The 25816-nt window shown below is 42.7% G+C and overlaps 1 protein-coding gene across 3 annotated transcripts in view; it reads right to left on the reverse strand.

Annotated features, from left to right (window-relative positions):
* SPTB (spectrin beta, erythrocytic) overlaps nt 1-25816 on the reverse strand; it is a 146736-nt gene that overhangs the window by 76202 nt on the left and 44718 nt on the right. The window contains exon 2 of one of the 3 annotated variants that reach the window (XM_035720205.2): nt 13041-13098. The exons of the other annotated variants lie outside the window; for them this stretch is intronic. The gene's annotated coding sequence lies outside the window, so the exon portion shown is untranslated. The remainder of the gene's footprint in view (nt 1-13040; nt 13099-25816) is intronic. 3 annotated transcript variants of the gene reach the window in all.

Below are 25816 nucleotides of genomic sequence, written 5' to 3' on the forward strand. Positions count from 1 at the left end.
CATGCATATAAAAACAACATACATAAGAGCACATTATAAACAGGAGAAAAACTTAAACACATGAAAATGGCCACCTCTAGGTTGGGGTGAGGGGGATGGAGAAGGAAATGAAAATGAAAGAAAATCAACACCAAAAAAAAAATCTGGTTAAAAATGGGCAGAGGGCCTGAGTAGACCTTTTTCCAAAGAAGACCTACAGATGGCCAACGGACACCTAAAAAGATCCTCAACATCACTCACTCATCATTAGGGAAATGCAAATCAGAACCATAATGAGATACTATCTCATGCCTGCTAGAATGCTAAAATCAAGAAGACAAGAAACAAGTGTTAGGGAGGATGTGGACAAAAAGGAAACTTGTGCACTCTTGATAGGAATATAAACTGATGCAGCCACTGTAGAAAACAGTATGGAGGTTCCTCAAAAAATTAAAAATAGAAGTATCATATGATCCAATAATTCCACTATTGGGCATTTACCTAAGAAAAACAAAAACATTAACTTGAAATGATATATGCATCCCTATGTTTACTGCAGCATTATTTATAATAGCCAAGACATGGAAGCAACCCAAGTATCTATCAATAGGCAAATGGATAAGGAAATGTCATACACAAGCAAATGCACACAGAAGAATATTACATAGTCATAAAAAGGATGGGATTGTGCCATTTATGATAATATGGATGGACCTAGAGGGTATTACACTAAGTAAAATAAGTCAGACTGAGAAAGACAAATACTATATGATTCAACTCATGGAATCTAAAAAAATAAAAAGCAGATTTGGAACTATAAATACAGAGAACAAAGGGATGGTTGCCAGAGGGCAGAGGTGTGGAGCCTGGGCAGGATAGGTGAAGTGGAGGGGGTGGTAGGCCTCCACTTATGGAATGAGTAGCTCATGGAAATGAAGAGCAGAGTGTGGGGAGTGCAGTTCATGATATTGTGACAGCGATGTAATGAGACAGATGGTGGCTATACTTGTGGTGGACATAGCATAATGTATAAACTTGTCAAATCACTGAGTTATGCACCCAAGCTAATGTAATATTGTGTGTCAACTATACTTAGATAAAACAAAAAGGACTTGTTAGGAAAATAAAAAAAAAGAAAAGGAAATCAATCAATCTCCAGAGTTCTGCCCTGGGCCCCCTCCCCATTCTTCCTCTGTCTACACACTCTTCTAGGCTATTCCCTTTACTTTCATGACCTGAATTACCATCTCAAGCTAGTGGCTTCTGAGTCTATCTCCTCAATTCCCATCCATCACATCCAACTACCTTCTGAATATCCACCTCAGACTCACAGGCTCCTCATGTTCAACATGATCCCCAATTGACTATATGACCATCCCTGTCCCAGTCTTTCTTGTCAGTTCCTTGTCTGCCAATATCCCAATGGTACAAACCAAAAGCTAGGGTCATGCTCTACTCCTCTCTTTCTTTCCCAGTATCTCACCAACTCAATCCCCTCAACATTTCTCAAATCTCTATTCTGTGTCTCTACTTCTCCTCCACACCTCTGGCCATCATCACCTCAAGTCTAGTGGTTTCCAGCTGATTTCTATATTTGCCCTTTTGCCTACCATTTTAATTCATCCCCTATACTATAGTCAGAAAGATTATCTTAGAGTACAAATATGATGATGTCACCTCTATACTTTAATAGCTCTTCTCTATTTCAGAAGAAGGTTTAATGCCCATAATAAACTGCAGCCAAAACCCTTCATGATCTATCACTTAACGGACATCATTTCCATCCAAACTTTCTTCCCAACTTCCCCAATCTTACATCCCCACCATAATGAACACTGTTCGGATCACTGGCTCTCTCTGGTCATGCTCTTTGTACATGCTAAGCCCAGAAAAGCCTCCCTCTTTTTTTGGAGTAATTTCTTGTCCCTCAGAACTTATCTTAGCCATCACTTCCTTCAAGAAACTTCTCCACTAGGGTGCCTGGGTGTTTCAATCGGTTGAGTGCCAACTCTTGATCTCAGCCCAGGTTTTGATCTCAGGGTCATGAATTTGAGCCCTGCACTGGGTGTAGAGTCCACTTAATAAAACAAACAATGAAACAAAAAACAACAAAAAAGAAACTTCCCCATCTTTACCACCATCCCCTGCAACTGTGGGAGGCAAGGGTGATTCTTCTAGGTTCCCATCCCACTCAATGCTCATGTTCATCAAAGTGCTTCACTACATTGTAGGATAATAATACATTTTTCTTCTTTCCCAATAGACTCTACACTACTTGAAACCAGGGACATCCTTATTCATTCTTTTTGTCTCAAAGGCCTAGTATACTGCCAGGTGGGTGAAATGAGGCTACAAAATGCTGAACAAATAGAGGAGAACTGAGAAATGCAAAGCACTGTTCCTTAAGATGATAAGAGCGGCTCCTCTTGAGGACACACCATTTGGAGGTGAATTTGGAGGGGAAGGTGGTGAGGGGACTGGAAACATGGCACCAGTGCCATGGATTCAAACTGGGCATCTATTCCCTGGTGTTGGTCACTATTGCCCCTGCTGCCTCAACCACAGATTTTTGCCATGTCCTCCTTTCTGGCTGGACTGTGATGGCACAAGGGATGGATGGTGGCAATAGGGCCCAAGCTCCTACTGCTGTCTACAAATCTTGATGCCCTTTGGAGTAACTCTGATTCAGCCACACCTCAATCTCCTCACCTGAAACATTGATGAAAGCAGCAGCTTCTCACTTAGAACTCCTCTAGATAAGGAAGTCCTACCCCACTTAGCTGAGAAGTCTTTTTTTTTTTTTTTTTTTTTTGCTGAGAAGTCTTTTATTTATTCTTTCTTGTGTCACAGAAATGTCAGTTGCAGAATGGTTTCTATCCATACATCTCCGCCACACAAATGAAAAGAGCTATTTTAAAAGTGGAGCCTATAAATAATATATAAGTTATGGGTGCCAATTTAATTATTCATTCATTTTGGAGCTTTTAAAATAATTAAATAAAAATTAACCTTTTAAAAGTTGCTCAGGCCCACAAAGACTCCTCAGGGAACAGATGTTGGCCAGAGGCTTTTCCCATCCTTGGCCAGGACACAAGCCTGATACAGTGGGAACATCCTCTGGAGACATATGGGAAGTTGCCTGCAAGGGGCAGCTCCAGTTTTGCAGGGAAAACAAGTGGAGCCACTTCAGGCCTGGAAGAGCCAGTTTCCAATGTGCATAATCTCCCAGGCCTGCAGACAGAGCACCTCTCAGCCACTAAAGTCTATTAAGTCCCTTCTCTGGGTTCTGCTGATCGGCAAGCACCAGCTGCTAGATCATGCAGCCACTCTGCTGCCCACAGTCCTCAGGAAAAATGCTTAGCTCTTGATAGGAGTGTGTAGTAAAGCCCAGGGTTAGGAAGGGAACCTGGAATTTATTAAGACCTTTATGCATATTGCCCCATTTAATACATACTCACACTCAGAACTGTTAAATATTATTATTCTAACTATTGTTATTATTATTATTGTTGTTACTGTTCTATCAAAACAGTTGAAATCCTAACTCCTGTAGTAGTGTATTCTTCAATAAATCACTTAACTACTCTGTACCCCTTTCCTTATCTGTAAAATGTAGGAAGCATCCTGTGCTTCTGGGGTAGAGACTTCTTGGGTCTACCAATGTCTGATTTCTATTCTTTCTACGGACAGCTTGGAGGTATCTTCTAGTCACCTTTGTGGTTGGGTGTGGTTGTGTGATTAAATGAGCAGATGTGACGTGAACCATTTCAAGGTATTAACCATAAAAAGCTTTCCATAATTGTGTTACTCTTCCCTAAATTCCTAGAACCTAGACTACTGGAACAAAATGGAAAGAGTCTGACTGCCTGGATAACTATGGGGAAGCAAAGCTTCTGCCTCAACTTACATCCATTTATTCACATATGATGTGAGAAAGAAATAAAATTTTATTTTATGGTTCTTTATTTGAGCAGTATACCCACCACTTACCACACACAGCTGTTGTACAGATTAAATGAATTTATACGAAAATGATGTGAAAACTGTACAGTACGATATAGCCCCAAGGTATTATTATTTACAAATAATATACAGTGTCTCCTTGTATCAGATTTGTGGCCCTGCTCAATATGCATGCTCTCATAGCAAAAAGGAAAGTGTACATTAGGTGGAGTCTATTGTCATTACCCTTTTGCCCCTTCTGCAACTCTCTTTCCTTTGTCACCCTTATCTTAAGTATCCATGCTCTCCCAACCTCTCTTGATGCCAGGTGCCTCCATTGAGTTCAATGATCCAAGTGGAACTCCTTCTTCAGACCTACTTCTATCACTACTTCAAAACAAAATTAACTAAACTCCTTACAGGGAAAGATGCCATTTCTACCTTAGAGGCCCTTACACTCGGTAGGTACTCATTTAGTACACATTAATTGGGTGAAACAGATATATCTACCCTCCCAAGGAACACATCTTAGTAGGGCCTTATGGGAATATAGTACCAAACCCAAAGGAGGAGTATAAAAGAGACAGTTTAGGAACCAAACCAGACCAATGGGTGAAATGAGTAGCATATCCAAATCATGTAAGAGAATCAATTGTGTATTTTATCTATAGAACAGGTAGCTTTGAGCTATAGAGCTATAGCTATAGAGTCCCTGAAAAGTACAGACTTAACTCAATAAAAAACTTGTGCTAGGAGGCAGACTCTAAGCAGAGGGAAGGAGCTGTCCAAGGTTAAAGAATGTGGAAAGAAGGAGGTCAGAATGAAGCCCGTATTTCCTGCCTTCTAGAGTTATACTCAGACCTCTTAGGCTCACTGCTGTCTTGGCCATAACCAAGGGCTTTGGGAAATTTCCAACCTTATTCTAGCATCTTGTATTTGACTACAGCATCAAGGCAAGCATTCATAAGTAGGTTGACATTGTTTATTCATTAACTCCACAAATTTTTATTAAACAATAGCACTTTACAAAGCTATGAAATACTTAGGTACAAACAGAACAAAATATGTGCAGAATCTGAAAATTCAAAAACAGTAAGAAATTAAACATCTAAATAAATGGAGAGATATATGATGCCCACGGGTTAAACGATTCAAAATTATTAAGACATCAATTTTCCCCCAAACTGATAAAGGACTTGTATCTATAACATAAAAAGAACTCTCAGTTACAAAATAAGACCTCAATTAAAAATGAGCAAAATATTTGTACAGATGTTTCATAAAAAAAATATATGGAAGGCAAATAAGCACATGAAAAGTTGCTCAATTTCATTTTCATTAGAGAAATGCAAATTAAAACCACAATAAGAAACTACTAGACCCTATTAGAATTTTTTTAGTGCTATTAAAATACCATTGACTATACTCCCTCTGCTGTATCTTTCATTCCCTTACTTGTTCATTACATAACTGGAAGACTGTACCTCACACTCCCCTTTACCCATTTTGCTAATCTTCCTATCCTCCTTCCCCCTGGCAACCATCAGTTTGTTCTCTGTATTTATGGATCTGCTTCCACTTTGTTTGTTTATTTGTTTTGTTTTTTAGATTCCACATACAAGTGAAATCATATGGTATTTTTCTTTCTGTGTCACATTTATTTAATTTAGCATAATATCCTCTAGGTCCACCCATGTTGCTGCAAATGGCACGCTCTCATTCTTCTTTATGGCTGAGCAATATTCCATTGTATATATGCACCACATCTTTATCCACTCATCTATCAATGGGCACTTGGGTTGCTTCTATATCTCAGGTATTATAAATAATGCTGAAACAAACTTAGGGGTGTGTATGTCCTTTCAAATGTGTTTCTATTTTGAGTAAATATTCATAGTGGAATTACTGGGTCACATGGTATTTCTTTTTCAGTGAAGAGCTTGAACTCTCCTTACTCTGAGATCAAGACTCAAGCTGAGGTCAAGAGTTAGATGTTTAACCGACTGGGCCACCCAGGTGCCACACTCTTTATAATTTTTTGAAGGAACCTCTATACTGTCTTCCATAGTGACTACACCAATAGAATGGTTTTTTAAAATAAAAACTAAAAATAATGGGCACCTGGGTGGCTCAGTGGTTGAACATCTGCCTTTGGCTTAGGTCCTAATCCCGGGGTCCTGGGATCAAGTCCCGCATCGGACTCTGGCAGGGAGCCTTGCTTTTCCCTCTGCCTGTGTCTCTGCCTCTCTGTGTCTCTCATGAATACATAAATAAAATCCTTTTAAAAAAACTGACAATAGGGGATCCCTGGGTGGCTCGGCGGTTTGGCGCCTGCCTTCGGCCCAGGGTGTGATCCTGGAGACCCGGGGTCAAGTCCCACGTTGGGCTCCCTGCATGGAGCCTGCTTCTCCCTCTGCCTGTGTCTCTGCCTCTCTCTCTCTGTGTCTCTCATGAATAAATGAGTAAAACCTTAAAAAAAAAAACTGACAACAAGTGCTGGTGTGTATGTAGAGCAACTAATCTCTCAAACATTGCTGGTAGGAATACAAAATAGTACACTTTGAAAAAGAGTTTGGCAATTTCTTATAAAATTAAACACACATTTACCATAAGATCCAATGATCTGACTCGTAGGTTCATGCAATAACTTCTGTATTCATAATGTCCCAAAACCAGAAACAACCTAAAAGTTCATTAACTGGTGAACAGATAAACCAACTATGGTACACAATGGAATATATTCAGTGGTAAAAAAGAAGTGATATACATATGACACGAATGAATCACAAATGCATTATGCTAAGTGAAGGAAGCTGGACTCAAAAGGCTACATACTGCAAAATTCAATTTATGTAACATTCGGAAAAGGCAAAACTATAAGGACAGAAAACCAATCAGTGGCTGCCAGAGGTCAGGGCTGGGAGAAAGGACTAACAACAAAGAGGCATCAGGGAATTGTGGGAGGTGATTGTGGTGGTGGTTATACACTACATGCATTTGCTAAAACTTACAGACCCATCTACTGAAAAGAGTGTATTTTACTGTATGTAAAGTATACCTTAATAAACCTAAAAACAAAATATCAAAACTAAAACTATAAATAAAAATAATAAAAACATATTTACTGAGTATGAACCTACTATGTACAGGTCCATTGTTATGAACTGCTTTGATAATAACAATGTAGGATAATTCCAGCAATTTATTTTGAAATGAGACATTTTTCTCAGCAAGGTACTAGAATGGAGGATATAAATATGGTGTAGGCATGGATTGCACCCTCAGGTTGCCTAAGATATGGATAGAAGTAATGATACAGCAAGACAGAATTAGGTAAGTGTCAAAAGGGAGGCATAAATAAAATGCCATGGGACTTCAGAAACCGGAGAGAATACCGAATACTAGAAAAACAAGAGAAGTTTTCATGGAAGAGATGGCATTTAGTTAGGTGCTGATGACAGGGAGTGATGATTTTATTGTTGGATAACCAATGTTTATCTGAAAGTTTTCTCCTGCAAGTTCTCTTTGATCCACCTGACAACCCCGCGAGATAGGTGGGGGAGGCACTGTTCATCTCAGTTTCAGTTAAAGTAAGACTCAGAGATCAAGTTCCTTGCCCACACTTAAGTGGCAAAGTCAAGGCTTGAACTTAGGTCTTCTGAGAGTTTGGTTAATGCTCTGCTCCATGGTACACCTATCCAGAAGAAAGTCTCTGCCTTCTCATAAGGGAAAGAGACAGAGAGACAGAAGGACAGAGACTGCTAATGGTCCATTTCTACCTTAGGATCTCTCCAAGAGAAAGGCCCACTCCTAGCCTTTCTGGACAATGCGAATACCCTACCAGACTAACATGCTTATTTGGGTCTACTGCATACAGAACAAGAGCCAGCAGAGTGGAGATTTTTCTGTGGCATTTGTTTAAATTCATTGTTTAAAGGTCTCAAAAATATCCTTTATAAACAGTAAAAAAGCAAAAGCCTTGAAAGTTACAAAGATAACACTGACTACCTCAAATGCATGGTCATATACATAACCCTGAAATTGTTTAAGATGTGTCCCCAGACCTTGTAGGGCAAATTAAGAAAGCCGCGCTCACTCTTGGAGGGAATCAGATCCTCAAAAGAAAAAAGGCTATTCCAAGAAGCCTCCCTGTGACTTGAAGAATACCTGTTCACACACCCCACCTGGCTTAGCCATGACTCACAGAGCCCTTTCTTCATCAGCCCTTCACGCATTTGGGAATTTATCTGGCACACACTTAACAAGTTCCTTACTTTATCTATGTGCTAACTACTGGGCTAGAGATCATCTTTCTCTAGGGAAGAAACATATTACCAGGGAGATGTATATGGCCTTGACATTTTGCTGCCATCTCCATCTTTTTTGTCCACTGCAAACTTAAAAAATAAAGAGATAGTGTCATTATACACATCAAGTTAGTTAACCAAAAATTTCCTGAATGGATACTACCTAAGTGCTTATAATGAGAGGTCCTAGTCCTAGAGTTGCTCACAGGTAATTTAAACATCCCTCATTGGCACAACTGGAGAAGCAACTTCCTCCTTTCTGTGCTCTAGTTTTCTCACCTGGATAAGAGAGAGTGAATTTCTCCAGCCATAAAGCTGTTGTCATCAAATATTCATTGCAAGCTTACCTGGCGCCAGGCACTAGCCTTACAAACACCATCACATTGAATCCTCAGAGCAAAGCTGTGAGGCAGCCACTCTCCTCCCCATTTTATAGGTGAAGTCACCTGGGCTTTAGAGGGATCAGGGATCATCCCACTCCCTCACCCAGTGAGGGACGAAGCCAGGATTCAAACCCAGGCAGTCTGGCTCAGAGCCCCTGCCTGACCCGAGCCCCCTCTAGGAAGGAATGTGGGCATCAAAGGAGCAGGGTGCTTATAAACAGTGTTTAAATCATCTGAGACAGATTCTTCCACAACCAGCTCAACACTAGGCAACAAGAACATCAAGAAAGGCAACAGGAAAGAAAGATGATCTATGTTGCGAGGCCCAAGAGGCCCTGCAGGGTCACAGTTATTTCAACCTTGAGATTTCAGAACCTGAATACAGCTGGTTTCTAGCCTGGATCAGACCCACATTTTCTCTGAGGATCTCTAAGCACCTCCCCCCCCACACCCCAAGTCATCAGAGACATAGAGAAGACAGGGAAGCAAGGCCAGGCAACTTTTCTGGGACAAACAAGTGGGAGAGCCAGAAGGGAAGCGTTCATGTCTAATTCCCCAGCTCCCCATGTTAAGCCCCACTCTATTTTTTAGGGTCCCTCCTTAACACAGCATACATCTATCTATTTGCAGAAGAAGGGAAATTCCAATGTGTGCAACCGAAGAGGGTTTCTTGCAGAAGGTTTCCCAAAGTGCCCCAGTTTGATAACACTCTCTCATATCTGTTAAAGTGCGCGGCAAATGTTATCATCTGAAAGCACCTGGGGCAAGGGTACCCCAGTTCTGAGCACTGTAAATGGGCTACGAAGAAGCTTCCAATGACAGCACATCAGCGCCTCACCCTGTAATCAGGCTGAGCTGCTTGCAAGTAACTGCTACTACATTCTTCTCTTAAAGGGGCCTGACTCCAAACAGCTTGGCAAGAGCCAGGGGCAACAAGTGCTGCCAAGTGCCAGCTGTTCCTTGCGAGGCTTGGGTGTGTGGCCAGCCTGGTGGACACATAAGCCAGGAGAGGTCATCTGAAAGGTGTAGAGAAGTGAGTGGTCATTGCTAAAATAGTCTGTAAGTAACTGCAAAAAGTTGGCCACGCCTCAATGTTCCCTAGTACATGGTGGCAATACTCCTCCATTCAGCAAGGACTTGAGCCAGCTTCCAGAAAGAACCAGAGGGTGGCACACAAGGGATTGAGTGCCAGAAATAGTAGACTAAGGTGACTTTGACGTGGGGAATTGACCCAGGCAGTGCGGTCTAATGGTTAGGGACATGTGGTGTTAGACTGCCACGAAGGACTCCCTGGCTGTGTGGCCTTAGGCCATCTATTTCAACTCTAAGCCTCCCTTTCCTATGTATAAAGTGGAGTTAATAATAGTCATCACCTTACAGCACTGCTGTTTGGATCAAATGAAATAACATATTTAGGGTCCTTAACAGAGCATCTGGCAGAGAGTGCAGCCCTGAATACGTGTATGCCAGTAGCACTGCGCCAGGTCTCTCTCTGGCTGCTTCCATAGCTTGGAAGAATGAATTGTTAGCCTCTCTTTGTGCTCCAGTAATAAAACAGCAATTAGTCTCTCCTCTGCTTGTGGCACTTAAAAGCTGGGGACATGCAGAAATTAAGGGATTTTTTTTTTTAATTTAGAGAGAGAACTTGCACTCGTGTGAGAGTGGAAGGGTGCGCAGTGGAGGGACAGGTGGGGAGATGGAACGGGGAGGGGTGGAGAAAGAGAGAATCTCAGGCAGACTCCATGCCCAATGCCAAGTTCAATGTGGGGCTCAATCTCACAACCTTGAGATCATGACCTGAGCTGAAATTAAGAGTTGGACATTCAATGGACTGAGCCACCTAGGTGCCCCCAAAATTGAGGGATTTTAAAAAAGTTATCAGAAATGTTATCCAGGTTTTATATGGTATCTACAGGGGTACTGGCCATCTTACACTTTGGGATATCTGTGTAGATCCTTTAAATGCTGGATGATAGATTTCTGAGTAAACCAAGCAGGCTGTGCTTCTACACTTCTCAAGGCTTTCATGGTGCCAGGAGCAGGCATAAGAAAGCAACCATCTCCCATGAAGTCCCAGACACGGGTATAGAAGAGATACTCAGAGGAAGGATGCAGAGTGGTCATGCTGTTGCTGCTCAAGACTTGTCATGTGACACCCTCCCTTCTTCTTTCCCTCCAACAGAGGGGGAAATGTTTTTACTCCACTGAGGGGAAACAACAAATCAGTGTCTGAATGTTTGCCACAATTCTTCACAACAAAAAAAAGCAATAACTTCCTTCCTTTCTCATTTCTACTTAATCACAGCTACGTCATAATCCCTAGCTTCTCATCCTAGAAAAAAGGGGTGGGAATGACTTTCTGCTGAGAGTTACTATAGGCTTCAGGCTTGTTCCAGTGGCTGCCTTCTCTGGATGAAGGTGGTCAAGCCAACCTGGGAAGCTGGGCTCTGAGAGAAGAGTGGGTGTGTCTATACAGGAGAATGCTGCCTGGCTCATCTTGGCAGCTTATCCTCCATGGTCAGTTGCAGGCTCAGAGTATATCAACATTGACTTTTTTTTGGTAAAGATTTTATTTACTTATTCATGAGAGACACACACAGAGAGAGGCAGAAACATAGGCAGAGGGAGAAGCAGGCTCCCCCGATGTAGGGCTCTTTGTGGGGCTCGATCCCAGGGACTCCAGGATCACCCCCTGGGCCAAAGGCAGATGCTTAACCGCTGGGCCACCCAGGAGTCCCAACTTTTTTTTCTTAACATACATGTGCTCATGTGCCTTGAGCCAAACCATTCCACCACTAGCATCCCATCCCAGAAGAGAGCTGTTTAGCCTGCACAGGACTACTATTAATTAGGTTTATTTCCTTTCAGCCAACCTAATATGTTTTATTAGATTATTTTTAATTACAAAAGTGATGTCTGCAGGGCCTTTAGAACACCCCAACAAAAAAGGCTGCAGTTGAGATCCAACAATAGCAGAGCATACCTGACCTCAAAACTACATCCAAACTGGGGTTTCGCAGAGAATCCTCATGGGAACATGTGATGGCTATGCTCACCAGGAGCTGCTTAGCAGGAGTCCCACTGTAAAAGTCATGGGCTAGAAAACCCAACCTTCCTTTATTTCTACAGAGTCCCTTGATCACCAGAGAATGAATGCTCTCGGTTGTGAACTGTCCACAACTATTCCCATCCAAACCCTCTCCCTGCATTCCATGCAGCCAAACCACTGGCTACTCATATGTGAAGGGATCAGGTCCCAACACATAACAGATATTGTTGTATCTTCAACAACAGACATTTGTGGAATACCATCATAGAAAACAGGAACAAAAATAATAATAATCATATTGTGAGGACTTAGTATATGGCAGGCTCTATGCTAAATGCCTGGTATACATAGCTCATTTCATAATCAATATACTCATGTGAGTGGTTTTCACTTTCTTCATTTTAAAAATGAAGAAACTAAAGCTTACAGAAGTTAAGGAACTTGCCCCAGATCACAGAACCATGAGAAGCAAAGGATAAAGTGTGACCTACACTCGCCTGCCACTAATCTGACAGTGTAACTTTTGGGTGAATTGCTGCTAATGAAAAATTTCAACTTTGTGAACAGCCCACTAATTCACATTAACATTTAGCAAGGCTTCAATCGAAAAGAAACATGAAGATGCTGGGGTTCCCCATAAGCACCTCCTATTTATAAAAGTCAGATTTAGTATTCTCCTATTCCCCATCCTATTTCTTCCAAAAATAGCCAAACATTTCCAAAATACATCCAAACTGTGTTCCAGGGATCCCACCTAATCTAAGACGTCAGCGTTTAGAAAGCTGTCTGGCTCCTGTATTCTCTGTGTGACCACAGCATGCTACTTCAGAATAGAGAAGAAGCTGCTGTTCCTAACAGGCCTGAGCAGTTCAGGTCACTAGCCCAACCAGAAATAAGACCTGTTGGTCCCAAGTCCTTGAACTGTTGCTCTCACTACATATCATAAATAATACTCCCTTGTTAAAGAGAGAGAGACAGATGGATAGACATACATGGAAAACAAGCAAAACACTGGGAAAATGACAGATCCAGAGTAATCCGTAACCAAGCCAGCCTGGGACTGCCTGTGTGAAAGAAACCTATAAGTCCGCTCCCATTATCTGGGCTTGGCAGAGCTGGCCCACTCCCCTAAATTATCTCTTTTTGTGCCCCACACAGTTTGCTACACCCACTGCATGTAGACACCCTTATCAGAAAATACCCACTTAAGTGTTTGCCTTTGAACAGAAGTTGGTGTTTAGCCCGCCAAATGTTGGTAACTTTATGTATGCTTATTGGTACGTATATTACAAACACAGACATGAAGCTCACGGACACAGAACAGGCACTGACTGCGGGGCACACGAGGCATGGGTCCCCAGGAACTGCCCACCTACTTACAAACTGTAAATCGGGGCCCTTCAACTGAAACACCTGGCACTCCTGTCCTCTCTGTGAACTAGAAATTGAGGAGAACAAAAGTTACTGCTCTGAATAATTCGCATTCATTCATTCCATAAATATTTTCTGAGCGTGGTGCTATGCTCCTAACATTTACCAAACTGTAGGATTCTGGAGATGAAAAGATTGTGACACTAGTCTTAGGAGGCAGCAGGATCACCTATCTTCCAGGCTTACTGAGAGGTAACAACAGCCTTTGATGGCATGAATTAATTGGTTTTTGTTTCTGTTTTTTTTTTTTTTTTTTTTTTTTTTTTTTTTTTTTTTTTTTTTTTTTTTTTTTTTTAGGGATCAATGTTTCCTATCCATGTATCTAATATTGTGAAATGACCACCTGGATGATCAGCAATAGGTTTATCTACTGTCTTCATTTTTGAATCAGATTATTTTTTACTCTTTTTAAAGTTTATCATTTTAGCTAATATGTATTTTTAAGATTTTACAATCCCAAGATCAAGAGTCTCACACTCCATCCACTGAGCTAGCCAGGTGCCCCTCATTTTGTTTTTTTTTATTGTGTAGGTGTTTGTTAAATATATTTTGCGGTCAGGTATTTTGGGCCAATATTGATTTCTAAAAAAATACACTCTGCATTTTATGTAAAGTATGCAGACCATGAGTTAAGATAAAGTTTTTAATGGCTTCATGGTTCTCTAAATATTGAAAACCTTCACTGTAAAGCAATGTTGCAACCACAGCCTAAGCACCTAGCGAAATACGAGATGCTACGTTCCTGTATCACCTGCTGTGATCAGAATGAAAGCAGAGAACTGTTACTCTGGACTGTGGTAAGTAACTTGATTATAATGCATCAGGATGACTGGAATTCTCTTCTCCCTACACAGAGAAGCCTGATCTCAACAACAAAACAAAGCCTACATGGTAATTAAAAACCCTGCCCCAGAAGTAAAGTGGGGAATGGACCTCATTCTCCTCAAATCTTTGGAAACATCAGAAAACACCGGGGATGGGAGAGAAAAGAGGAGTTTTAAGGACCCTCAGAGCTGGGTGTATGTACTACAAAGCCCATGTGTGTAAGGGTTAATGGGCCTCATACTCTGCAGAGCATGTTCAGCTAAAGGGATCTAGATAATGCACAGCTGCGAAAAGCCTGTGCAGGTACCCGAGTGGGGGTGGTGTAGAGCCTACGCTCCTGCAAGGGCAGCTGAATGCACAGGTTATATTTGTAGCTGGATGAAAGCACAAGGCAGATAAACGTGTGCACCTGTGTTGTGGCAGCTGATTAATTCAATTAATATTTATTGAGCACCTGCAGGGCTCATGGAACCATACTGTGGGAAAAGGGAGTATCCTTTGCCTTGAAAAAAACTCATGATCTTATTACGATAAGACAATGACAGGGAGATAATGTAACTGATTATGCTCAGGTACTATATGAACCATATACATGCATGGCTTATTTAAATTGGGTCTAAACCCGTCAGAAATGGCCTTTGTCTCATTGATCCTTCACATTCTTGAATGCTGGCAGCAAGAAGTCAACTCAACAATCAGACTCTAATCTCCTCTAGCATTTTGCTTGTGAAAGGGACATCAAGCACTCAAGTGATAGCCTCAGAGCAGAGAAACCTGTGCGTTTGGAGAGAGAAGCACTTGCCTCGATGTCTAAGTCCAGGCTGGTCCTCAACCAGTCTACTAAGCTACTAAGAACTCATCACCCATGAGTAGAGCCTCCATCCTGACATTACTTAACCACCATAAAAGCCACTTGTCTATGTGTAGAACCACTTCAGGGTGTGATCTCCCTAGGTTTTCACAGGCTTTGCAGCCTTGAGCCTAACCAATTTTGAGACAGGTATCCAAGTCCTCAAAGCCTCAGAAAGCTAAAACAGAAATTCACTAAGAAACAGTGGTCCAACAGATCTGTGAAGAGAGCCCAAGCTGGCTGCTGGTCATCTCTTCTGAAAAAAAAAAAAAAAAAAAAAAAAAAAAAAAAAAACATCCTAGCCACAGGAGGTATGTTCTGGCCATATGAGAGAAGGTGGGCAGAACATACCCACAGATAGCCCTTTTCCCAATATAGGGTCTTGCTCAGAGGACCCTAATATGGTCATCTAGGGCAGACTTTCCTTTTTCTTTCTTTTAAAGATTTTATTTACTTACTCATGAGAAGACAGAGAGAGACAGAGAGGGAGAGAGGGAGGCAGAGACACAGGCAGAGGGAGAAGCAGGCTCCATGCAGGGAACCGACGTGGGACTCGATCCCGGGACTCCAGGATCACGCCCTGGGCTGAAGGCAGGTGCTAAACCACTGAGCCAGCCGGGCTGCCCTAGGGCAGACTTTTCTAACCAGTGTCCAGTAGGCATTGCAGAGTGGGTGGATGAGTAGAGGAATGCCTATTCATCAACCCCTCATGTACCTGCCAGGTTGGCTACAGCTCCTTCAAGTCACAGTGGCTTTGAGTCAGAACATCAACTTAGAAATGGAAAGCCGGGGCTGGGAGGAACCACCAAACTCTTTAGCCCAAACAGCAAGAAGAGAGTCTGTGATGAAAGCGCTTACTTCCATGAGTTAACTAGCCAGCTGGTGGGAAACACTGACCTATTATTTTCCCTTCCTCTTTAGGCCAGATTCTAAATAAACCACTTGAAACTCACTCACTACAGGAGTTCATGCCTAAAGGGGCATCCCACCCACTGCTGTTGTATCAACCAGCACAGACCGGCTCTGTGGTGTACCTCGTTTTCTTCACTGTAATCCTCTCCATGGCTGAGACAAAGGGAGGCACTCCACAGGGCCCTCACACCTCCACCTGGTCCACAGTCCCTGACCAATGATCATATACATTCTTTCCCTTCAAAGTGCTTTCATCCCGCTCATCTGTATCCTCACATTTACACTAATCAAGTTAAGATATTTAAGGCCACCCTTAAGCCATGAAGGCTTCCATGACGCTTTTTGATGATCTCTTCTGGTGACTCACAGCATCTCATTTATATGTTTGAGGTTTTGCTTTCATTCTTTTACTTGCTATTCAAATATCCTTTTTTTTTTTTAATAACCAAATGATGGTTCCTCCAATTTTACCTTCAAAACAAAGATAGAATTATAGGCACATACTTAAGGAAGTCACTTTTACGCTTCTTGCCTTTTTCCCCCCAAGGTTTTTGTAAGAGCAACTTCGGGTTTCTAATAAAATTAAGAGGACAGTAGAGATTTCCCATACGCTCCCTGCCTCCACACAAGCATCCTCTTGTTTTTTAATACCACAATACAAATACCTTCACAGCCTTTTATTGTGGTTTCCATTGTAAAATCACATTCATTTTCTTTGCTCTTGTTAACACCTACTCCCAATTCCCCTCTTTCTTTCGAACTAGGAGCTCCCAAATGAGACTCAACCCTGAGTAAAGAGCTAGCCAGATGTTCACAGAGGATGACCTCATTGCTGGCAATATTTTCAATATTGTTAGTATAACACTTAGTCATTTTTAGTTCATGGTTTAAATAAGTAAAGACTATGGCACAGTAAGCCTTCTCTGATATTCACCTTCATTGCTATTATTAATAAGCTAATTATTATGCATATTATAATTACTGAATTACAAAACTACAAGAGACCTCCACAAATTAGCCAGTCCTTCATCCAGTCACCTACCAAGATGCACAGAGTCCAACGCCTTTGACTTTATTTACTACTTTCTAACCTATGATTCATCAAGGCAGCTTTTGGTTTAACTATAGCTTTTAAGAGAATTCCAACATTTTTGAATATGTATTTTGAAATTAGAAAAATGGGGAAAAAAAGGGCTAGTTGTTTAATAGCCACCCAAAACTCTTGACTTATATCATGTTCCTGTTAAGAAAAAAAACAATTGATATTTAATGAGTACCTACTACATACAAGCACCATGCTAGGTAGGCCTTGTGGAAGATAGAGTTTCTATACTCACAGAGCTTCTAGGCTAATTTAAGAAACGTAACATGGATCATAAAACCTTATCTGCAATAATTCTGATATTCAAAAATCTCTGAACACAGATATTTGTAATTCATTTGGTGTCACTATCCTGAAATTAGGCTTACACTCTTCATTTATCTTCCTTTGTATAAATATCAGCTGTACTACAAAAATAATAACATGTTTCATTATAGGACGTTGCCCCAAACACTGTGTAATATTAGATCTAAAAGATTCTGAATTTGAAACACATTTTCTACTGGCTTCAAATAAGTTGACCATGGACCTGAAAACTGACCCAAGAAAGAAAATGATACTAGCCAGTTACTCCACCCACTGAGTGAGGGATTAGGCAAAAGGCGGGTTAGCCTGTTACTCTCATAGTTCTCAATACCTCTAAAAATCTAAAGTGACAAATGAGCATCACAGCAATATCTAAATTAACTTAGTCCCTTGAAAAGAGATAGGGACAATAAATAGAATTGGAAGTTTCAGCCCCATTTTATTAAACCTTGGACCTAACTCAATCCAGACAGTAATATTTATGCATCTCCTCTTTAAGAGTAGAACTTTGCTTTTTCACCTATTGAATGGAATCTTCCCCCTCTAATATCAGGGATTCTCATTGCAGGCACGAAGATTAGGGCCATTCCAAGTATGAAGTCACCCTCAGAGTAAAAAGTGGGACCTTTCACTGTTTTCATTAACCCCTTTTTTTTTTTAAGATTTTATTTATTTATTCATGAGACATACAAAGACAGAGAGGCAGAGACACAGCCAGAGGGAGAAGCAGGCTCCATGCAGGGAGCCCAATGTGGGACTCCTGGTCTCCAGGATCACGCCCTGGGCCGAAGGTGGCACTAAACTGCTGAGCCACCCAGGCAGCCCCAACCAAGACTCCCTTTTGTTGCCACTGTAATCAGGAGGCCTGAAAGAGGGGCTTTGTGGTCAATTACTTCCTGTTCACCTTCAGCAGTAGCTAGAAGCCTCTGAGATCCAGTTTTGACTTATGGTGCTGCGGTTTGCAGACCCGAAGTCTAGAGTACCAATCCATCTCATGCCGTGAAGTCTCTATGACTCCAAGACAAAGTTTAACATAACCTGGACTCTCTTGGGACCCTCACTCGGCACATGGCAGAGCCTGAATTTACAGCTGGGTTATTACATTAGACCAGGAGAAATCAAACAATAGCCACTAACCTGTTTTGGCACAGTCTGTGAGCTAAGAGTAGATTTTACATTTTTAAAGGATCGTAAGACAAACAAGAATGTGACAGAATGTACGAGATGCACAAAATCAAAAACATTTACAGAAAAAGTTTGCTGACCCTGCTCTCTCACCCGCAAAGAGGCCTGGGAGAAGGATTTAATGTTTGTGTGTCAGATACCATGAGTCACTGCATATGGTAGCAGGAAAGGGCCTCCCCAGACCCTCGGATGATTTTTTTAGAATCCCACCTTGGAAGTCTCCAGCAGGATTTCAGAACTAATTCAACCTCAGATTTCCTTCCTTCCTTCCTTCCTTCCTTCCTTCCTTCCTTCCTTCCTTCCTTCCTTCCTTTCCTTTTTTTTTTTATTAAGTTTTATTTGAGTGAGAGCAAGAGCAAGCCCAAGGAAGGATAGGGGCAAGGGTAGAGGGTGAAGCAGACTCCCTGAGCAGGGAGACAGATGCGAGCTCCATCACAGGACCCGAGCCAAAGTCAGACACTTAACCGACTGAGCTACCCATGAGCCCCTAACCTCAGATTTATTTTCAGAACAGCCCTCTTTTTCTTATAGTACCTTCCGCCCAGCACACCAATATAGAACACCAGCAAACATCATTAGGCTTCAGGTCCCTCACCCAAGGCCCACCCACAAACCAGGCTGCACTCTGAGCCCAGGACTGAGCTGTCACCATAGCCTTGGTGAAGGTGTTGGCATCCCCTTCCCTAAGTGAAGGTTCTGATTGTTGGGAGAAGCCAGAGACATAGAACACCAGCACTTTATATTTTCTTCTCATTTGTTAGGCTTCCTTCCAGTCTGTGTGAAAATGTAAGTAAATAAAGGTTTTTCTTGTTCTTTTTTTTTTTTTTTTTTTGCAGTGGTGCCCCCAGCCTTCCTTTTTCCTCAATGGCCTCCTTTCTCAAGGATGCCATCATCCTCTCTGCTCCCTCCCACCTCTCCGGTACTCTTGTCAGACTCTATTTTGAGGGACTAATGACAGCCGGAGTTTGATGTGCTTCCACCCTCATTCAACAACATGACAGAGAACCAGAAGATTAAATGTGGTCTTTGAGACACTGGAGAGAGAAGTATTAAACGTGGGACTAAGCTGGCCCTGATCTGGTCATCGTTCTGTCTACCTACATGTCATACTCTTCATGAACCTGACACACCGCCCTGGTAATAATCTACTTCTCATAAAAATGTTCAGAGACACCCTCTGCTTGCCCTGCTGACAAGTTTGGGATTTTTTCCCTTCCAAGGACAGAGAATCCTATTAGACTTAGTAATTAACACAAAGAGTTAGATGGATGGTTTTCAAAAGTCTTTGTATGTTATCTCACTAATAGAAAGGAAAGGGATTAAGAGCCAGGGCTCTGGAGCAGATTGCTGAGGTTCAAATCCCCACTCTGCCACTAATTAGCTGTGCAACCTTGGGCCTTGGTTTCTTCATCTATAAAGCAAGGATACTAACATCACCACATTTACAGGGTGGTTGTGAAGATTTACACATATGAAGCTCCATATATGTAGAATACCTAGAACAATGCTTAGCACTTAGAAAGAACGCAGGAAATGCCAATTAATATCAGTAGTAGTAGGAGTACAAGTCTGTCCCTCAATCCCATTGTTTTGAGCTCATTCATTATTTTCTTTAAAAAGCATATTCATGAGGCAGGTGGGTGGCTGAGGTAAAGTGTCCAGCTCTTGACCTCTGCTGCGGTCTTGGTCTCAGGCCTGTGAGTCCAAGCCCCATGTTAGGTGCCATGTTGGGCATGGAGCTTAATTAGGGAGAAAAAAAAAAAAAGCATGATATATGCCAGGGACTTTGCCAGGCATGGGGGTTACAAAGATGATTAAACCTTGTCCCTGCCCTCAAGAGCTGGCAGTTGAGTGTTTGAGACAGTCATAAAAACAGGCTAGGCCCTCATGTGGAGAAAGAGAAATAGCCAGGGCTTTCCAGGAGCACAACAGAGGTGGCCTTCTGCCAAGGTGGGTAGGTAGGAATCAGAGATGAAAACAGGAGTCTTCCAGGTATAGTTGAAGGAGATGGAGAAGAGATATGCATGGCTAGTAGGGGCATTTAAAATAAGAGGAAAGCATACACATGGCAAGGAAGGGAGAAAGGCAGGAAGGGAGGAAGGAGGGGAGGGCTTATTCATGGGAACCTGCCAGGAGTGTGATGAGGGCTGGGAGACAAAGGCCACATCCCAGTCAGCCTTTATGTGCCATGCTAAGGGAGCTGAGCAGTGGGGAGTCTGTGAAGGGTTCTAATTCTAAATGGCCAGAGTGGCTAGATTTGCCTTCTAGAAAGCTCCCTCTGGCAGGGTGTATGACAGAATTGATTTAAAGGAGAAAGAACACAATTATAAGCAGGGAAAATGATTAAGATGAGATGATAGTATTTGGGACAAGAGATGATATGAACCTGAGTTAAGGTTTTGGTTAGTCAAGATGGTGAGGAGTGTTCAGGTTACAAAACTATTTAAGGTATTGGTGAGCCAGTAGGAATAGCAAGTTAGAGGAAGGAAAGCATCCAGAATGACTTCTCCATGTTCAGTGATGTTGGATGGTGGTTCTACCAACCAGGATGGCAATTACAAGAGAAGGAGGTTTAGGGGAAGGAATGATTCAGTGGATCGGAAATCTGTATCTAGTCCATACTCTGTGATAGCCCTGGTATATAAGTTAGATATGCAATCATGAAACAAAACGGAGAGGGCTCTCTGCTCTCATGGTGCTTTCAGCTAGTGGAGAACACAAAGAATTATTACAAATAATTTACAAATAATTTATAATTTACGAATTGCAAAGTGCTACAGAGAAGAAGTACACATAGTAAACAAAGGTTAACAGGGAGGTCTCATCTAGCCTGTAGGATGGGAAGTCTCTCAGAAAAAAGTGGCCTTTAAATTGATACCTATGGGACAAATATGGTTTAGACAGGCAAAGAATGGGGAAGATTATGTGTAGGACAGCAGTAGCAATCTCAGACATCCTATGGGATATCCAGGTGGAAACGCTTAGCCCAAGGCTGGATATCCAAGTCCTGGGAAAACAGTCTGGAAATATTTAAAGTCATCAGCAATAGGTGGCAGCAAAAACACTAGCAGTAGGCAAGATTATTCCCAAAGAGGGTATAGGGTGGCCAGGATGAGGCTAAGGATAGACTCTCAGAAATCCCTTCCTTGAGATATGCTAAGAAAAAGGAGCCAACAAAGAACAAGGCAAGTCAGGAGATTACCACGTCTGGGTAATCACTGGTACCACTCAGGGAGTGACCAGCAGACCCACAGAGCTTTAGTTCACAAGTGGTGACAACTGTGAGAAAAGTTCCTGTAAAGTCATGAGGGCACAAGCCCAGTTGAAGTAGGGAGTAGCATAAATGAGGACAAAATAACATGTAGCACATTCCTTCGAAATACTTGATGGGACTTTGACAGTAGGTAGACAGAGATGCAGGACCAAAGGACGGTTTTACCTAATAGGAGAAATTCAAGTTTGTCTATAGGCTCTAGGAAAACATCAAGAAAGAGAGAAGGCTTGAAGACTCAGAAGAAGTTGGGATCTCTCACACAGTGGAAATTGAACAGACTTTAACACTTACCATTGGGCAAAAGCACTCAATAGCTTTCTGGATCCTTGACTGGATATGGTTCATCCACTCCCGCCCCAGAAGGTACAACTCTGGACTCCCTAGACCAGTTATGCCTAAGCTGGTCCTATAGAATTTTCACTAGCTTGACCAGGTCCAGAAAGCCACATGGGTGGGAGGAAACTTCAAATTCCCATCGCATCCTCCAGGACGCTGGGAGACTCACTTGCCCTTAATTAAGGGGAAAACCGAGAAACTCAGTAGTATTTCCTAGTGAACAAAACAGAGCTACCTTGGCCCAGAAACTTTGCTACAAATGAGTTCTCTGTGAACAGAGAGAGGTGGCAGAGAAGGACTACCAATACCCCTCAGATGGGCCTGGCTCTGTGATGGCCTCTCTCAGGAAGTGGCACCTGGCTGAGATCCTCTGTGGGGCCCTTGCCCCTCATTTGTGGCAACTCGCCAGAAAGCAGGAGCCTCTCACAACCACTCTGTGGTCAAATGACAGCAGGGCCTCCTGGAACCAGTAGGCTCCGTGTGGAAGACAAGGGCAGCCCAGCCCTGATGCTCCACTAAACAGGCAAAGGGCTTCCCAACCAGCACAACACTTTGAGGAACGATAAATAAACCCCAAAAGCATCAACATCTTGGAAAAAGCTAAAAAAGAAGGAAAGGGCATGTGCGTGCATGTGAGAGAGAGACAGGCAGATGGATAGACAGACAGCCAACAAGGTGCCTATGAGAAGAAAAAAGTCTGGACAGTTCAATAGGGGTGTGCTAACATACACTCTGGCCTATTGCCAAAAGGGAACTTACTCTAAATGCTATACTTTATGAAATACGAAAATAACTTTCTAAAAAGTTATTCTTCATGGTTTGAGGAGATGAAAAAAGAGACAGATTATATTAGATGAGGTATTTCAATCACAAGGCATCATCGTTCCTTGTATTCTAACATGACATAATTGGCTGAAGAGAAATGTGAGCTTTTCTTAGTAAGTGACCTCCAACTTGGATTTTCCACACAATTCCTCGTGCAGCCACTGGTGCCACAAAACCCACAACCCCCCCCCCACACACACACACACAACAGGGCAAGAAAGCAGGGGTCTATGGTGAGTGCACGCCAGCGGGGGAGGAAATGCAGTAGTTCCTTCACCACCAAGACTGCCTCAGAGGGGACCTCCTGAGCCCTACCCCTTCCTGTCTTCTCCCAGCATTACCACCCTGCAGGGCTGGAATGGGACCCTGGTAGGCCTGCACAGGACCACCAAGAGAATCGAAGGGCTGGGGCGCTGGGCAGAGCTGTGGAAGCACTGGCCGAAGCCCAGGCTCAGGCCAAGGAGTGCGGCCTGGCAGATGGCAAGACACACTCAGCCCAGCTGGCTTTGGAGCCACCTTGCCTGGTTCAGGGGAGGGAAGAAAAGGAAGCCATGTGCTAATGCTGGGGGCTGTAGCTGCCACCAGCTTAAACAGGCAAGATGTAGTAAAGCCAGGGAGGCTGTCTCTCTAGGCATCCTGCTTCAGGAGCAGACGGGACTGCAGTTGTTTTACAAGGCAGCTTCCCCTATGGGAGAGGAGCTTCCTGATGCTCATGTTACAAGGCTGGGCCAAGAGCCCTTCCTGAGCCTCCTCACCTGGGCTCTCCACAGTTTGCCACCTGAGAGGGAAGATCCGGTGGGAGGGGAGCAGAGCCATCGCCAAGTTCTTTCCCTCGGCACCAGACCATCCAACTTTCTCAACACTGCTGACCTGCCTCTGAGCCATCTGCTAAGCAAGCTCAGCAGGACGCCCCTCAAGGGGCTTAGCCAAGTTCAGCAAGGGAGCAAGAGTTGCTGGGTTTGGAGGGGAAATTTTAGTACTGCTAATAACTGGACTCTTTGGGCAAGTCATTCCTCTTACTCACAGAGCCTTCTTCCATTTGGAAAGAAAGAGATCATACTACCCAGCCTTCCCCAAAAGGATTAGAAGGAGCAAACTTTGCAAAGAGAATGCCTTTGGTTTTCTAATCCCTCCATCCAGGTGATAAAAGGTTCCCAGGGTTTGTTCCTATTCATACAGGAGTTCAAAATATCCTAAAAGAGAATGCTCTGCCTAAAGGCAGGAGTCCTCAAGAATTTGTTCCCTTATGGGCACAGAGGGATACTTGGCTCCAAGTATGGGTGAACCACTACTGAGAGGCCCCAAGGAACAGTGGCAGGAGAGATGAAAAGCAAGCAGTAGCAGTTGTTAATATGCTGTTGTTATTGGTATGTTGATCTTGGATGAGTTCACCACTTCTGTGTGGGGGGAACAAAGTTCTTAATTTTCCTTTGGGACAATTTGAATCCATGTTCTAATTTCCTTATCATTTGTCCATATGGTCCCATGCATCACCTTGAGGGATTAGCACCAGAAACCAATAAACAAAGGCTACAAACAAGCAACTCCAGAATGCTGAGTGTGAAACCCAAAAATGCAGCATGCCTTCTGCAAGCAACCGGGATACACAGATTTGATAATGAGGGTACGAGAAAACCACCACCATTACAATCTATGACAAACCCTCACATAAACAGAGAAGTCTTTGCTTAGAAACCCTTTGCTGCACGTTTGTGGCAATGATCAAACTACAAAAAGTATTCCTCAACTTAGCTGCTAGACCTCAGAAAAAAAAGGATCCAGCTTCTGAGAGTCATTTGGTGTCAATGAAAACAGCTTTTCTCTGAAAAATACTAATTACTACCAACACAAGGGACTTCAAAGAAACATCTAAATTTTTGTTTCGTTATTGTACTTACTACTGCCAAGAAGAAGAAACGTTAAGTGGCAAAAATATTATGTTCAAAATTTTACATCATTGTAGGGTTCATTTCTAACAGGATATTCGATGCATTGATTCTTTGACCCCTTATAACATATGAGAGTAGCTAAAAATGAACATGTTAGCTAAAGAGAAATCAAACTACAATGCCAATAGTACCTCTAATTTTTGCTCACCTACCATGTGCCAGACATCTGACACATACTTTGTCCAGTCCAGGGCACAATCCTATCTGCAAGGTGGGTACTGCTACCTGAATCCTACTGACAAAGAAAATGAAGATCTAAAAGATGAAATTATCTGCTGAGGCCACGCGGCTAGTAAATGTCGGAACCTGAGTTCAGAGCCAGGTCAGGCCATAGCCAAAGCAGGTCTCTCTCTGCCACACTACAGGGCAGGAGTTTCCACTAGAAATGAAGTCGCCTGGCAAGGAATGGAAATTTACTATTCACAGTGCAGTGAACAGAGGGTAAAGATAAGTACCAGGTAACATAAGGCAAAGGGGCAGCTGTGTTAAGCTTGGTTTATATTTAAATCCTTTAAAGGGTAGGGTAAGTGATTTGGGGAAGCAGATTTAATATATTTTGCAGATGAGACGACTGGGGAAGCCAGCAGATGTTAACAAGGGCACGATCTAGAGAAACTGGAAACACGAGCAGGGGATAAAATGAGATCAAAGTCAGGGGCGGTAGGAGGCCCTGCTGCGGGAGGGGAAGGCTTGCAGAGCCTGAACAGCACACAGGTGACAGCAAGTGAGAACTACAGGGGAAGCTGCAACTGGACACCAAGTTAGTAAGAGGAAGGAAGGAAGGAGGGAGGGAGCAGAAGAAAGGAAAATGCAGAAAGCAAAACAAAATGGCAGTGTAATTTGGTCTAAGTATGCTTTGTAAAAGAAGGCTGGTGCCTGGGCGTTTCCTGGGAGAAGGCACAGGTGACTTTCCAGGCTACAGGAGAGAATGCAGCTCTGGAGTCATGAAGATCAGCTTTCCATTTCCCAACAAACTTTGGTCTTATTTTACAAGCCCCCTTATTTTTTTTTTAAGATTTTATTTATTTATTCATGAGAGACACAGAGTAGAGAGAGAGAGAGACAGAGAGGTAGAGACAGGCAGAGAGAGAAGCAGGTTCCATGCAGGGAGCCCGATGTAGGACTCGATCTGGGGTCTCCAGGATCAGGCCCTGAGCTGAA

The sequence above is a fragment of the Canis lupus genome, chromosome 8 (assembly GCF_003254725.2).
Source record: "Canis lupus dingo isolate Sandy chromosome 8, ASM325472v2, whole genome shotgun sequence".
Taxonomy (NCBI): Eukaryota; Metazoa; Chordata; class Mammalia; order Carnivora; family Canidae; genus Canis; species Canis lupus.